Source organism: Perna viridis, chromosome 12 (genome assembly GCF_037379345.1).
Source record: "Perna viridis isolate PV_CMFRI_1.1 ecotype Kerala chromosome 12, ASM3737934v1, whole genome shotgun sequence".
In the NCBI taxonomy this organism is placed as follows: domain Eukaryota; kingdom Metazoa; phylum Mollusca; class Bivalvia; order Mytilida; family Mytilidae; genus Perna; species Perna viridis.
The window spans coordinates 9854183-9871568 of record NC_142456.1 but is presented as its reverse complement, the minus strand read 5'-3'; the positions used below and the strand labels follow the sequence as shown (position 1 = coordinate 9871568).

At 31.9% G+C, this 17386-nt stretch overlaps 1 protein-coding gene across 2 annotated transcripts in view; it reads right to left on the bottom strand.

The window, feature by feature from the left end:
* The window catches only part of LOC148601131 (sodium- and chloride-dependent glycine transporter 2-like), a 47447-nt gene extending 40751 nt beyond the window's left edge, over positions 1–6696 (bottom strand). The window contains exon 1 of one of the 2 annotated variants that reach the window (XM_088556010.1): positions 6588–6696. The gene's annotated coding sequence lies outside the window, so the exon portion shown is untranslated. Of the gene's footprint in view, positions 1–6547 lie in introns of both variants that reach the window. The other variant, XM_088556009.1, reaches the window with a different exon arrangement.
* Between the last annotated feature and the right edge of the window lie 10690 nt (positions 6697–17386).

Genomic DNA, 17386 nt, shown 5'->3' with positions numbered 1-17386 from the left:
TTTACAAAAGTTCTATGAGGGTCCCTTTATTAGCAAGATGTTTGGTAATGTGCTTTATGTTAAACATATTTCAGTAACAAGTTTTCTTATTGAATTTATACATGTACTTCATCTCATAGACCACATTTTGTGATGATGACAACATCAACCGTTTTATATGATTTACTAGTTAATATTTGATATTAAAATTAAATTATAAGGAATGACTTTAATATTATTTTCGATCTTTTTAAAATAACCTCAATCCCCTCGGTGCATACTCGAAACTTACACGCTACGCAGGTTATTTAGTGTACACCACGTGACTGAGGTTATTCCGAAAAATTATAACCGTACTGTATTATATGTTGCACTGCTCAGGCATATAACATAAATTCTAAATAGTAAATACTTTTGGAGATCAAATGATTTGACGGTCATGGACCGCATTCATTGATATTGAAAAGGAGTTTGGTTGTTTTGTTTGATTCTATCACTGGTTAATTTTACTGTGTATGTTCTAAGTATCATGTCATTTCATTTTTTTTCATTATTTCATTAATCTTAATTTGTCAAAAGACATTTCCTATTATTTAAACGTCATGTTATAACAGCTTTTATCCCGTTATGTATCAACTCGTGGCGTATTTATAATGCATTAGTGTACGTTGGTTTGGGTTATACAATTTATATTATGAAATCTGTCTTGGGAGATTATCCACATTGAAAACCAACAGTTTTTATTGTATTGCAGTGTCATTTGCAGAGTTATCTCCGTTCATGTGGAATTTTACAGTACAAGAGTAACAAGAGTTACATGAAAAGTAAAATGTTAATTTCTGCTTACTATAACATTTTTTTTTTGGAACACAACATCGAATATATAAATACGTACGCTTTCCAACCATGAATCACATTTTGTATAATGTTTGGCTGTAGTGCTACTTAATCCACATATCTTACAAATAAATATAACTTTTTAAAATGTCATTCAAATGTTCCGGATTTAAGAAGACGGGTATCTGTATCTAAAAATCTGTTTTTGAGTTTACAAAATGGGAATTCTGCTAAATGATATCAATTTCACTCATAATGAAAATCATTTTGTTTTCCTTAACATTCTTATTCCTATTATTGCTTGTTGTTTTATGAAAATATCTGATATATTGATACTTATGTATCACATGATAGGAGATATTCAATGCCGAAATAGTCAGTAACAGTAAGTGATTTATAGTACACGTTGTAACTGTTGCCCCTAGATCTTGAGATCTTTTTTTACAATTAAAAACAGTTTTATGTGTAGCAATCGTCATGCACATACTGATACTTATTCTGGAAAATAGAGGAATTTGAAATTCATGTACAAAATATTTTCAATATGAGTGTATAATGAATACTGATTTCGAAATCAATCTACAAACAAACTTAGAATTGGCCTTAAATTTGAAACAAAACTAGACAATTGAGTATGATTGATATATTATGTATTTAACATATTTTAACATTATTTTTTTTAAAATTTATTTTCAAAAAAAGTTCTTATTTTTGCGGAACAAACTTTTGCATGTCAGATTATTATTATTTTTTTGTAATTTTAATAGTACATATATAACTCTTCATCAATTTCACTCTACTGACTGTAAACAAAAAAACAAATTGAAATATCATATTAAGATTTTAATGGTTTAATTCTGCTTTGCCGACCTTAAATTGCATTACCCTAATTATCGATCAGTTACATAAAAAGAAAAGACAATGGGTTCACTGACCATGAAGTTGTGTAGTCTGTTACAAATTAATAGGTATCACACTTGCGTGCTTCTGTATATATTTATTTACGATATTTGCTTTCAAAGCGCTTAATATTAGATATACATGTAACAGCATTGAAAGAAATAAGTAACTTAATTTTATCTTGATTTTTTTTCATGAATTTTCATTTTTTTTCTGTAAATTGATGTTCGTATGTGAAATAATCTTAAGTTTATTTGTATTGTGTGGTCCATATATGACAAAGCTGGGCCATACCATGAAGTTTAAAAACGGAGTGTGAAGGTTTTAAAATTTGCTCGTTTTTACAAAAATATCGGCATGAAATTAACGACACTTTTCGCCAAAAGGAGGGAATATTACCCCCTCTCCCCTTTTTTTTGAATGCGCAAAAATGTATGATATGTTTAAATATTGTAAATACATACTGATCTCGAATCATGAAAAACAACAAAAGTTTTTCAACAGCATGCTTGGCCTAAAATTATTAATTTATGGCCATGTAAAGCTTAATCCAGAGCACTGTTTTTTTTATTTAGAAGTCTTCTTCTTGGTTTTTCCAACTCTAAATATATCACTCTGACAACTTCTGAGCGTTGAGGTTTGAAACGTTTGGTTGAAAACAATAAAATAAGGCCGATCATTGGCACTGAAATGGGTATGAATTCAATTCAAAAGGATTAGTTGCAATGTTCTCCGGCGAAAATTAGACAAGGCAAGAGCTTTAATAATGTATAAATGATCGGATACGCAATCGATGTGGTGATGAAGATGAAAAGGCAGATGACGGAGTTGCGAACTTTCTTCGTCCTATATTCCAGTCGACCTCCATGTACCAGAAAACATGATATAAATAGTATAAGTGCAATATTTGCTGTTATGATCCATGATTTTGTTTTTTTCTGAAACTTTTTATTCTTGAAAAATAGGAAATAATTATAATGAATAAATTAATAATAAAATAGAAGAAATAAAAATTCCCGAACCTAAGTGCCTTTAGACTTTTACAGTGAATCTTATATTATATATCAGGTACTATATCGAACGAAAATATGCAGTAAGTTAAAACGAAACTGGTTCCCATCCCATTCAATTGTTTGTTCTTTTTTTTAATTTGACAATACTTAAATAGTATGAAAACGAGATGACTGGTGACATTGTTTAGTGTTTTTTGTTGCAACAAGTATTGTTAACAAGTGCGTCTGAATATTGGAAATGGGACATTGGCTAATGTAGGGATGGAAAGTTCAAGAGTGGCAGTTATATTTTATCCAAAACTAACAGATCTAACATAAAGTTTTCGCTAAATTGCCGAGGGTTGTGGATTCGCAAAAATAAAACAAATTGTAAGCACTAGTGCCAATACGTAAGAAAAGTTCCCTTTAACATTTAGCAGATCCATTCACGGTACGTTGGTAAGTGTAAGTGTAATTATAAACAAACACAGTTCCGATTAAAGGAGACCTTATTTAAATTTATCACCTGAACAGGAGAAAAGCCAAATTCTGGATAGTGCCACAGGACCATACAACTCATTATTTGTCTAGTGTAGAAAATCAAATCATGCAATTTGACAGGGCACGAGTCAATATGACAAACCACCTTACCACATCAACGGCTCTTATGTATTGCAACACGACTTTAAAAAAACAAAACCTTATCAGGGGTTGGGTTTTAAAAAGTATAAGGTATATATCGCTTAGAAAATATGAAGACCGAAGCTACCTGTCACAAAATAGTCCCAATGAGTCTGAAGAAAGAGACCTTCGATTTACATAGGGCAAACACAAAAAAGAGAGTATCTCAAAAAGGGATTTCTTTGCATTCTTTTACTGCCTGGCACATGTACAAAGATGTGTAAAGACAAAGCAGATAAATTCATTTTTATCGCACATATTGGAAAAAAGATAACGAGACAAATAGTAAACAACTACAGATGTTTCAATTGTTATCTACGTTCCTTATTTCTTTATGTACTTTCAGATGCAAATAACTAAGCTTATTTACGCTGTAATGTCAAGATCGTAATATGTGCAGACCGAGAAAATTTATAATCATCATGAAATGAAGGTATTTTTAGGGGACATAATAAATGCATATTGTATATATAAATTCAAACTATGATAGCCTTTCACTTTCTTACAGAGTAATTCTTGCAACTCAACTCGACCTCTAAGTTTTCGTAACATGAACTAATAGATACTACTAAAAGGCTGGTAAACTAGAAGTGGGACAAGTTGTATTCTTGCCAACTGTAAAAAGATCTATGTTTTGAACAGGATGTATCCTCTTTTATAATTGGATACTAATTATCATTTGACTTGGTCAATTTATAGTATATCTTTTAACGTATTTAATATCTTTTGTGTAATATTAGATAATGAGGGTCTATTTCAAATTTAATACATAAGCGACTCGCCCTATTCAGATCTGGCTTAAATAAACACAGTAGTATCGCCTAATAAGTAGAAGTGAAAGAATGTTTCATGGCTTCTTTTCACCCATTGATACTAAACAGACTTAACAAAATAGGGCGTAGAATTCATAGCGAAAACATATCTAAACTTAAATACTTTTTTTATTAATACATTTGTTTGGCCTTAATAAAAACACTTCGGATACATGTTTGTTTAAGAAAATTAATCTAAAAAGGATCTGAAAACATAACCTTGTAAAGAAGATGAACACAAATGTAGCATATTCATGTTAGTAAAAGATCTCGCAATGTAATATAATAAGAACTGTCTGAATCTATTCAGTTTTGACAGGTGTGTGGTTATCCAAGGTTTGGAATGTATTTTAACTTATAAATAGAGATTGTTTAGTGTGTTTGGTTTAAACATCTTTTCATATTTTGTAAGCAAACCTGAAACACACTTACTCAGGGGGAGCTTTCCTTGAATTACAAATGGTAGAACCTCTTGGTGATGGATTTGGCTTCCTCTTTCAATAGTTTATGGTTTTGAGTACTTCTTGTATACAACTAATATTTTGATTGTGATCTTCCTACATATTTGATTTTAATGCTGCTGATGAGAGGTTACTCAATGAAACACGTGTACAGCATATCTAAATTTACAATATATAAAACTGGTATTTTTTGTATTTTAGTATTATACCATAACTGCAAAAACAGGCACTTTTATTCTATAGATAGTAATGATTTATCAAATGTTCCCTGTGTAAACATTTCGATATTTACACTGTGAAAAACATTCAGTAATTCCAACCTCGAACTTTTTCTAGTCAAAACGTCCCAACGCTCATACCAATACGCCAACCACAAAAAAATGTATATGAATTAAGGATAAAAATTATATAAAAATAGCATAATAAATTGGTTGTCGTGAATAAACAAAATATTATGACACCTGCGGAGAACTTTTGAAGATTTAAATCATGCGCGGAACAAGTTCCGCATATTCGATACATATTGGCATTCTTCGGCAATCTCGATTATATTTTGTCTATTTCATTCCAGTTACATGTTACTATCATATAATTCTACATGTTAAAAACGTTAAAATTGTATAACCAAAATAAAATTGCTTACGACATCTTCGGTTATAATGGAAGATTGAGTGATATTTTTGAAGATCCGGTTAACACTAATATCAAATCAGTTTAAATGTTTCTTTTTATGAGTCTCCTTACACTTTATGTATCATTTGAATTCATTATGCTTTTTTTCTGATTTATTGTGATCTGACGAGCTTCGTATAAGCAGATCTCATCTTTTGCCCTAATATTGGGGATTAGGTTTACTTTGTTCCTATCATTTGCATTACATGGCTGCATCGGGAACTGTCATTTACGTTTATACAGTTATTTAAAGGTAATTTCTGTATTTACTTTATATCCTTTTATTACGAGGGAACGCCCATACGTATAAGAGGTTGATTTCGCCAAGTTGAAGCTCTCAAGAAACATTTATCAACTCATAATATACAACATAACACTCCAAATAGCTTAAGTTTTTTCTGCAATAATGGAGTTTTTTTTTCACAATTTCTGTACCTATGATAATTTTCTTGGTTACAACTCTGCGCTTGTAACCAGATACAAACAACCCCCTTTTCCCTGTGCGGGATGAAACAGTAACAAGCCCAGTATTTCAAATTGAAGTGGTAATATCGGATGATTAGACCTCCTGTTTTCTCTGACAAAGCGCAGCAGGGTTCCCTGTATCCTGTCCCATGATTGTTTTGGAAGAACGTTTTCGATGCTTCCTCGATCTTTCAATCGCATCAAAACTTCGGAACTGTTCTTACATTCAAGTCAAGGTTCCCTGCAATTGTTCTTCCTGAATATACTTCCTAGACCGCGTGACAATTCTTAATAACTTTATGATTTCGTTTTGAGTGAAGATAAACAAATCAAGCAAATTATCAGGCCACAGTTCCAGTTTGAAATACTCTTGTCATATTTACAACTGCTAGGTATTGCTAGGGATTTTTAAATAGACTATTACGGGGTCGAAGTAGGGGGTTAGAAGTCTCAAGATTGATTGCGAAAATTTAAAGATCGAAGCTACCTGTCACAGAACTGGATTGTCAAGATCTCAATAAGTACAAACCGAGAAGATATATGCCATCTCGAAGTTAAGGTACGCAATGCATATGTACATTGTATTTCACGTACGCGACACACGTATTAGCTAAACACTCTGGAAACAGTATTTCAAACGCGTAAAATATTATAGAAAACATATATCAATTGGGAAATAAGAAATATAAATTGTATATGTAAATTTAAACTGTGATAGCTTTTCACATTCTAATAGATAATTTCTTACCTCTAAACTCAACGTCTGGGCTTTCGTAATATGAACTCACCTCGTTTCAAATTAGTTAAATAGATACAGGTAAAATGTTGATAAACTGTCAAAAAGTGAGACGGTTCGTATTCGTGTAAGTTGTACAAAGATCTATAATTTGAACAGTTACCATCTTATTGAAGAATGGGATATTCATTGCTGTAGATTTGGTCAATTTATATATATCTTCTTAAAGCATTTGATTTCTAGTATTAAATGTCTTTTTCAAATTCTTTAAAATGACATACTTATATCATTTAACATACAATCACTCGCTCTATATTCAGATCTTGATAACATAAACAAAGTAATATTCATGTTATATGTAGAATTTGAAGAATATATCGTGACTCCTTTGTAGGCACTCATCCTACACAAGCTTTACGAAGTATGGTGTGGAATTCAGCGTTTATATGAAACAATTTATATACAAATCTGATGAAGGAAATAAATCGCAAATCGTTATCTTGTTGAAACAAATATGCACAAATGTAGCTTCTGTGGCATCTACTCTGAATATGTCGGTGGCGTTAAGCATACTGTCTGAGGCTTAAGATAACAAATACACGATCAAACCTGGCTTCTTTGGGAACCGTCATGCAGATTTATACAGTGTTCGAATGCTAGGAACGTAAGAAAAAAGAGTCTTGTCGATATCAACAATTTCTAAATTTTCAACATACTTTCCCTTGCAAAGTATCCAATGAACACTGTTTTTCACATTGGGAACAAATGCTTACTTTGTTGACAGTCCATTCATGTAGGAATAATATAAAACAGTACGTGATGTAGCCTTACATTTCATTTCAAATAAATTTGTTTTTAAATTGTTTATGGTTTTTATATATTACTACATGTACTAAACACACGTTATGTCATATATGGAATATATTATTGAATATCATATAATAAAAGGGGAAAAACGGATTCACGCATCCCATAGGTAGCATAAATGAAAGCCAGTCAGTAAGTGATTTATGCATAAAAACCCCTCAACATATGTACTTTTAATGCTTCTCCATAACAGTTACAGACCATATAAACCATTTGAACTCGTGGTTCGTTACGGTGTATCCAGTATCCATCTGCACCATGAAAACTGATTTGTTCAACTTTTCTTAGTTTTCCTTTCCTCTTTCATCTACCCCGGACTTGACTTGACGCATTTGTTAAATAAAAGAAATATTGCAATTTTGATATAATTTTGCATTTGTATAAACCAAAGTGGGTATCCCGGGTACAGGTATCTAGTAATACATTTTTTTGTATTCTTCAAGAAATCTTACTTTGTGGATCTTTCTTTCCGAGAAACAAATGGCACCTGTTTTGATCTCTATTTGCTAATCTTATTTTTCTATGCGACAGACTTCATGAGATAGTTGTGGTGAGTAAGCCTAGTTCTTAAATTAGAGTTTTCCAAAATAAAATGACGTGTTATCATTAAATAACCCCAAATTAATCTCAACTAGCGAAAAAAAAAACTTGAGAACTAGAAGGCATTGGTTTCCAAATTGAACACTATTGTTTCATAGTAAACACTAGCGAATGGGGGATAGTATTTTCCCATTTAGCCCACCTTCCTCAAAGGGCCTTATGAGCAATAACCGTCACTATTTGCCCTTCGTCTGTCATCGTCACCCGTTCATTTTTTAAAACATCTCCTCAGACAGCTGGACAGATTGTAACTAATTTTTTCAAATGACTCCAAAAAAAAAAAAAAAACAAAACAAAAAACAAAAAACAAAAACAAAAACAAAAAAAAGCCGGGTTTAGTTAAAATGTGGCCGGATAAAAGTTGTTCGACATGATTAGTTTTCAGAAAAATCAACTGAGAAAGCTTGAGATTTTGGTTCTAAAATGTTTATTATCCGAATTGTACATTTCTAATCTCCCATGAGAATATTGGATAGATTGTTATCGAACCTTGCATGAATGTTTGTGACGATATCCTTAACAATCTATGTCTGGCGACTAAAAGCTGAGAATTTATGGTAATAATTTAAAAAAAACAATGAGTTCAACAAAATTTTCACGCGACGAAATTGATCAGTGTCTCACCATACGTATGCCGATATGTTCATAGAGATCTGTTGATCCATGTTTGAATTTTTTGTCCTTGAAAAGTCAAAAAGTGACTATGAAAGATTTATTTATTATGAAAACCAGGTGGATATCTAAGATGCTCCCTATTGATTAAACCACTATTGTGACGATAGTACAGTAGTTGGGCAAATCAGGGTCTCTACAGCCTCTAGCCAAAATTGCACGATGACTGACTTCTGTCAACCAAACCCTTGAACACTCGTTTTAGTAGGATAGCAGAGATAAAAAAAGTCTTCAAATAATGAAGTTTAATGCATCAAAATATAATACGGCTATATTTCGTATCATATTTTAGGAAAATCATTCTACTTTCAAGTCAGAATTGTCGTACAAACGTTTTGTGATCACAACTTGTAAAATTTTGCGTTTTGTGAGGGCGCGCTGTTTACTTGCAGAAAGACATGCTGTTAAAAGTCAATTTTGATTATGATAACATACAAAAATTGTTAATGATCTAAGGGTGTTTCAAAGTAAGCATTAAGGATTACATGAGGCTGTTAATTTAAAGTAAATATTGACATGCAGAAAATATTGACGTAGTTTTTGCAGACCGTAATTTTTGTGCTAATTTTAGGCCAATTTTCATAATTGTATAAAACTCGAACATGTTTATCGACCACAGTGGATTTCAACCAGGCACCTTCTGAATTAACTCTCAATTTTGTGTAATAATAAGGAAAAAATGATTTTAAAGCTGCATTAGCTGTCATTTTCGTAAAGTTTTGTTTCTGTTGAAATATACCTCAACTTTGAATTATTTCTACTAAATTGCACTTTTCCTGTATACTTTCATTTGATATCCACACATAAAATGCATTAAATACATGAAATAGGTGTCTATATATTTATAGTCTTGCAAGACCAAAATCTACCTAGAATAAGTCGTATGCATGTGACATCTGGTGACCTTAATCCGTGCATGGGCCGTAAGGGTCCCTTCTTTAATAAAATTTAGTTGCAAAGCGAAAGTGGTCATCCAACGGAAAGGAAGACAGACGAACTTAAGTCGTAAAAGAAAAAAGTTCGAATATATAACGCAAGGATTCTTTTGAAATTTACCTTTTGTGATATATGTGGCTCAAATATGGTCATTTCTAATCAAGAAATAGATGAAATGAAATAAAAACAAGACACGTGCTTACCTGTGTATCCGTTATTGTTATTTTATTACTAAGGTTAAAGTGTTTTTAACCCAGGTGAATGTCCTGTCGGCAATCTTCGGAAGTAATGGCTAAAAATAATTAGATCAGAGCTATCGATCTTCTTTGATTAAAAAACGTTGTTTTCACAATATTCTGTAAGTATTATCGACATCTTTGCTTCAGTTGTATTACTACAAACGTATTTTATTGAATCAGCAAAATTCAGTAGAATCAAAACTGAACAAATTTGGCAGCTAATGCAGCTTTAATAAGAAACAAAAAGGTCAATATTGGTGGTACAAGCTACCTCATAAATGCGTAATTTCGCGTATTCCGTGTACAATCTACCGTATATCGTGGTCAGTCAGTAGCTAGTGCGCTTAGTCAAAATAACACTCATGTGTTGCTGCGTCTTGCTAATGATATGTTGTGTACCATTTATTCTGCTCTGTTATTTTTGTTTTGTTTGCAAAAGTTCTTCGACAGAATTTTGTATTTGTGTTCTTATTTGGATATCTGCCTATTTTTTCAGTGACATTTAGTAAGACTCGGACCATATCTGGGTATGATACGTCTTAATTCCGGATTATTATAGTCTTTCAAAATTTCGACAATTAGTACTAAGGCTAGTAGATTTGAGAGATGATTTTAATGGGAGTTGAAAGAAATCTTAGTCAATAAAACATTTAGGCATGTAAACAAAAAAGGTTGGAACAGTTGTTTAGCTGAATATGATATCATAAGTGTGCCAAAACACTTGAGAAGAAGTACATATCTTTAACAAATGAGAATGTTTGTTTCTTACATATAAGAAGGCACACTGAAAGATTGCGATTGCATTAATTGTATAGATCCGATAAAACATTTCTACTTTGATCCACATTTCCTTTTTTTCCACAAAAAAATGAATTTATAAATGGGGTGTCAAGTCTTATACTAATTAATTCGGAATACCTGACTCATTATGGTACTACATTGGTGGTCTAAGAAAAAAAAATATGCTATTCTTATGATTATCTATTTATCCGTTTCTCTAGGGAACACCCTGTTGCTATAATTCATTTTTGTTCCCCATGAAGAACAGCGACTCAAAATAATTAAATTAGGGCTAAACGTGTATAATGTACTGCAAATTGTTATTGCAATTATATTTCCAATCTTATCTCAATATAAAATTAAAAACAAAATAAAGAAACAAGGAGTCTTGGCAATTCAAAAATGCCCTGCCCCTTATACATACAGTAAACACAAGGGCTTGCTCCCACTATTAAATATGCAGCCTCAATAGTCTATATATACTAGCTGGGCTGCATATATTCGAAGTAAGCTATTGTGCTAACCAATCGTGAAATACCTCAGCCAATGATAGCTTTACAATGCAATTAAGAACTATACTTATGATTTTCAGACCTAGGTCTAGCTGAAATCGTAATTGTGTTGTTTCACTTGATGCTACATGTAGCATACGGCATTTTGCATTACCATTAGACTCAACACAGAGCTAAACTAACGAAGTCCCCTACTTTGGTTTAGTTCATTTGAAACAAAAAAATATTCCAATATGAAATATGGCAGGTTGGTAAACAAAGGGATAGAACAAATCGCTATCGTCAATGCCATTCCACAAGAGGCCGGTGTAAAGAAATTGAAGTATTCCTTCTTTTCCATCAAGATATTCTTATAACCTGCCAGGCTTCAAATCAAAAGCTATCCCAGTAGCCAATCACAAACTGTATTCTCATAACAGGTCTGCGTGAAGGATACGGATTTACCTGCCAGTTTGTTCAATACTTTTAATCTTTTAATGCTTTCCGTTTCTCAACAAACTGATAGTTTTCGTTGTAGCCAGGACAACAAGAACTTATAGATAGGTTAAATGGTGTTCTTTTGAGTAAATGAAAAATTCCATGTTTATCTCAAATTTTATCAAGAAATGATTGAAATGGTTATATAAAAAATAGGCCTACTAAACAGTTTTGTTTAGTATCACATACTTATCTTTGCAAATATACGAAATATTCAAACACTGGACCACATGAGGACTTGTTTTTGAACTAATGGAGAAATGATTCTTACAGAGCTGTTTTTAAATAGAAAATTCAATATTTTACTACAAATGTTCACAAATAATTTCAGAGTGTGTGCTGTGTGTGTTTATTTATTTATTTATTTTTTATTATTTTTGTTTGTTTGTTTTTGTTTTTGTTTTGTTTTGTTTTTTTTGTTTTGTTTTGTTTTTTGTTTTTTATATTTACTCTCTAGTATTTACATCTTGATACCTCAAAAGTCAAGGTCAGCCTTTCATTTCGGTCTTCTAAAATTTGAAAGTTTTTAACATGTTTACTAGAGACTGCTGCGTACAGCACTATTTGCTAGTTTTATTAAACATAGCTATTGATTATTGTATTGGATAGAATTTGAATTGATCTGATATTAAAAGCTTTGAATTTTTCGCACTAGCAAAAGGAAGCCATACAAAAATGATTTTTTTCTTAAAAATCATGATTGATCTTTGATAGAGACGTGACCACAATCGATGTGTACGACATCGCTATTTCGATAGAGCTTGATATACACTTCTCATCGATATTTAATTTAGCCATATTATATTCGGGTGTATTATATTCTCAAAAATCAATAGCCTGCTATTCTACTATTTTTACTCAACGAACTGGATTTGATATAGGTGCTAAACCACAGATTCAATAATTTGCAGCACGATATGCTACTGTATGCCTTTTTCGTATGTGTTGGTTTTTGTATACAATTTAATTTTGAATCAAAATCCTCCTTTGTATTTGGCTATAAAGCTGCTGAGTAGAAGTTACGCCTCGAATAACAAGTGTACACGTACTACGATTTACATAACTATACGGTATATTATTGGTGTCTCTGTAAACCGATTAAAAATCAAATGTTCAGTCACCATTCCTTTTCGCCCCGTGCAGGTCCGTGTGTTAAAAGAAGGGGCCTGCAGCAGCACTGAGCTTGTCGTAGAAGGCAACTAAATAGTGCTCAGAACCCTGGGATGTGTGCCCCAGGTGGTTGAATGGGGTACCCCTGGCGTGTTACATGCTGGGGTTGTCAGGCTATAATACGGAAAACCTGACCGCAAACCAAAGTGGTGCACCGTGTTGGAAAAGATGCCACGTTCCTCGCACGTTAAAGAATCCTACTGCGGTATTCTCCCAGAGTAGGAACCATAGGGCTTCGCCACAGGAGGCTAAATTGCCCGACCCTTCCCACCTCTCCCTATTTCCAGTGGCAATCAAAATTTGTCGACCCCATTGTCCTTGTGTCCCATCCCTTTTTCATTTCATCCTCATTTCATGTTCATTTTATCATCAATTTCATGTCTATCGTCTGAATATAGCTGAAATATTGCTGCTCGGACGTTAAACTCTACCAAACAAAAACCATTCCTTTTCTCTGGGATTGGAGGAATTCATTTTAGACAAAAACAAAAGCAAAAACAAAAAACAAAAACAAAAACAAAAACAAAAACAAACAAAAAACAAAGCCAAAAACAAAAATGAAAATAAAAGTCAAAAAAAAAAAAACATACACCAACGAAACAAAACCAGCAAACAAAATTTTTTCCAAATAAAACAAAACATATGAATTTAAAATCACCTACATGAATCAAAATTATTCATTCCTAAATGTAAGTTTTTTGTACATTGGCTTCATCTAGAAAAGATAAAATGTCGATAAAGTATTTTTCTGAAAAAAATTTATATGAAATGGTGAGTAATGAAATTAAGTGTACTTTACACTATTTTCATTGAAAATGTCACTTTATGGCAAGAAAGCTTATAATGTTATATTTGTTTTATATTTTTATTTTATTTTATTTTTTTTATTTTATATTAAAAAAAGACGTTCAAAATTACTTCGAAACCCCAGGTTTACAGCAATCTTTAATAGTTATGGGTGTGGGATAATATACATGCAAAAGAGTAATTAAGGGAACCAAGGTTTAAGCGGTAATCAAAAGAATGTAATCCAGGGATAAAGTCAAGATATGGAAAACAGACATACACAACAAAAAACATAAAGTAACTAAAATCATACAAACAAAGTAACAAAAGCATATAAGCAACTCGAACTCCACTAAAAACTGGGAATAAAAAACAGCCTTTATTAAGGTTCATCTATGTCGAAATAAAGTTCGCTGACCTAGACAAAATAAAAAAAACATAAATTAACAAAAGGTATCAGCGGCCTAAATAGTACGTGTGCTGAGATAACCTCCCGTGCACCACCCCCTCCCCCGCCTCATCAACCAAAATATGAGAGTATTTAAGAGTATTTTGACGCCAAAAAATTCATTGAAGGATTTTTGTATTTTACGACTACTTTTCTATACCTCATTTAGGAAAAAAAAACATTTTTCGAGTATATTGATTCTACTGAATTTTTTTTTGCAATAACGGGTGATATCGAAGAAAACTCTAAAATTCTGAAATATCACATTTTTTCGATTTTTTAGTAATTGTCACCCTAAAAGGAAAAACTAAGCGCCTGAATTGATCAGATATGTATTGTACATCTTTATCTCAATCATGAATGATTAAAATATGAGTTCTACATTGTTGGTATGATGTGAATGAGAATTCTGCTTGATACTGTGACCAGTTTTCTAGGGGTAAGGGTAATATTTTTACCATTTCTTTTATTTCTTTCTTGAAAACTAGTTTTTCGTGGTTTATGTATGTCCAAAATATAATTATCTATCGAATGGTGCCAAATTTGATACGTTTCAGTTGAGGAATAACTTGAAGAGTAGAATTTATCTGACTTTTTCGGAAAATTCCAAAATCCGATGTTTTGCAATTTTGGATAAATTCTGACTACGAAAATCGGCAAAATTCATCAAAAGAACCCCAGAAGTATAAATTGTGATAAAACTAAACAGAAAATACCAAATAAGCCATTTTTTACCGAAGCAAAAATACTCTAGGGGTTTTGACATTGAAAAAATATGCCAATTTAAGCAATTTTTCGGCCGGGTAGGGGTACATTTTATTCATTTAACCCCTAAACTCTAAGTGTTACCGCTACTGTTTTGGTACCATTGGGCTATATGATAATGCCTAAATATGTTGAGTTGTTTACACATGCTTTCCCAGGAAGGCTTAGACAGTCAAACAATTTGGTCACAAAGATCTTGGCTTTTTGACCCAGTGAGGTATAGGCTTATACTGAAAAAAGAATCCAAGAATATTCTTTGGCGACAATTGATTCGGTAATGGGAGGTATCAACTTAACCAATAATCACCATGAAGTTGATGAGTGGTGCGGGTGTGCACGATGGACCCTCCCAGCCCATGGACTGTAATGATAATTCTTATTATTACTCTTTTTATTCATTGTTTGTAAAAAATGTATGGATTGTTGCCTTTAACCAGTCATTAACAGACAACAAATATTTAGCTTTTTGTTGCACAAAGCCTAACATGCTGTGGTTTTGATGGTGTGTTTCTACAAGACATCGAAATGTCTCAACAACTTAAGGAGGTAGACCTAGGGTAAGGGACACAACTCTAACAAATCATTGTAACGTTTGTAATAAGCATTTTACATCAATCTCATGTAAGCATCAAATTAACTTGGACTCATTTCATTCTGTTTCAAATGAAAGCTTGATAAACTTTGTTGAAATTGAATATTATACAAACATATAGCTGACGTCAAGAGTTATTTCCCTTACTATAGGTCTACCCCCTTAAGTATCCATATATAGAAATTTGTTTAAAATGAACGGTCAATTCAATTATTGCCTCGGTCGTTCATTTCTAGAATATTTTGTTTTGACTTATGAGAAGTTAAAATTCAAATCAACTTGCTTTGGTTCCATGTTATTGGGTCTTTTAACTATAATCATACAAAGACTAATATTCCTGATGATGTTATCCGTAATATTGTTTCTTGTATAACTACATATTTATCTGATTATAGAATTGGGAAAATAGCAATGAAGAAATTTTAATTTTAACTATCTAATACTTAATGTAATTACAGGTCTGCGCATGTGGTAGTACGAACCCACGTGCAATACTGTTAAACAAGCATTAGGGCAAATGTCAAAAAATATATTCAAAGAAACGACTAACAAAATTTACATATGTCAAAATCACTTGAATGTACAAAAAGGTTTGCAATTCATAAACGACTAAAAGTATATTTTTAAAGGCTTACTTGTTGTGTAGTCCTTAAGACTGGTTAGTCATTAGATAGCATGTCTTGTTTATATACCAGTGGCAGAAGCAAAGGCTATAATATTGTGTAAATATGTAGACCCATTGACTTTTGAATTCAAGGATATAGACTTTTTCACGTAACCTCTCTAATAGAAAATTGCGAACCCAATCGTTTCTTGTAGGCACAATTGTGTTGTCGAAGAGATTCATCAGATTGAGTCGAATGCATTTTGTACCAGACATATTACCATATTTCATTTTTTTTTCTATTCGGTAATGCAGATCATAATGTGCATATTAATTATTATTCTCTATATCTACTGAATTCTTGGTTATTTATGGGTTTTTCATCTTTTATTAAATACGAACTAGAATGTTGATGTTCATTTTGATGGTTTTTGTTATCATTGGAATATCTGTGTACGCGCATGCGTCTCTCAAGTCTACCTAAGGTCTCCTACTGAGTCACACATAAAACCGCCCTCTGACATTTACAGGATTTATGCATGTTTCGAAAGGTCATTTTATGAAATAACGTGTAAAATATTTAACTATGATAAACTACAGAGTTTTACAATTGGTTACCTTGCATTTAGATGTCGTGCTGGACAATACTTTGATTTTTGTTTTTGATTGAAAAGTTAGGCGCCGAACAGAGGAGGCATAGATTTAATGTCGGAAAAACAATTTTTGTTTCGTATATTCATATTTCAATTACAACCGAACCATTTTTTTTAATCTGAAATCTGCTATGTTAAGTCAAGGTGAAAATATAGATTAGTTTTATTTAATATTTAATGTATGAGTAAAAATAATGTTTTTTTTTCCAGATTTTGGAACGTTCATTTATTTTTATTTTATTTTTTTTGACAGATTCCATTTGAGCACCCTAACACTCGTTACAAAAATGGTTTGGTGCCTTAGAAAGTTTCTGTTTTTATCGACCAATTTATTTAACTTAACATCTAATATTAAACTATACAGATATAGAATTACGAAACAAAACTGGATACTTTATATTTAGGTACACTACAATATACCTGTTGTGTAAATTTTACAAAACTTAATATGATCATTTAATCAAAACATTTGTGCGATGCAATATTAGACAAAATAACGACATTTTTACTATTTTAATGAATTTTAATGAAAACAATGTGAGAGAGAAAGAGAAAGAACATTTTTTTTTAATTGAGGAAAACCACACTTTAATAAAATTTATTGTAAGTGTAAAAAAAAAGTACCATACCTGATAAATTAATATTAAAAGGATACTCAGTGCAATGTCAATGCAAGGAGAAATAGAGATTCATTATATACAATAAAGGCATCTTATTACATTATACGATATCATTTTATTGAACATTTAA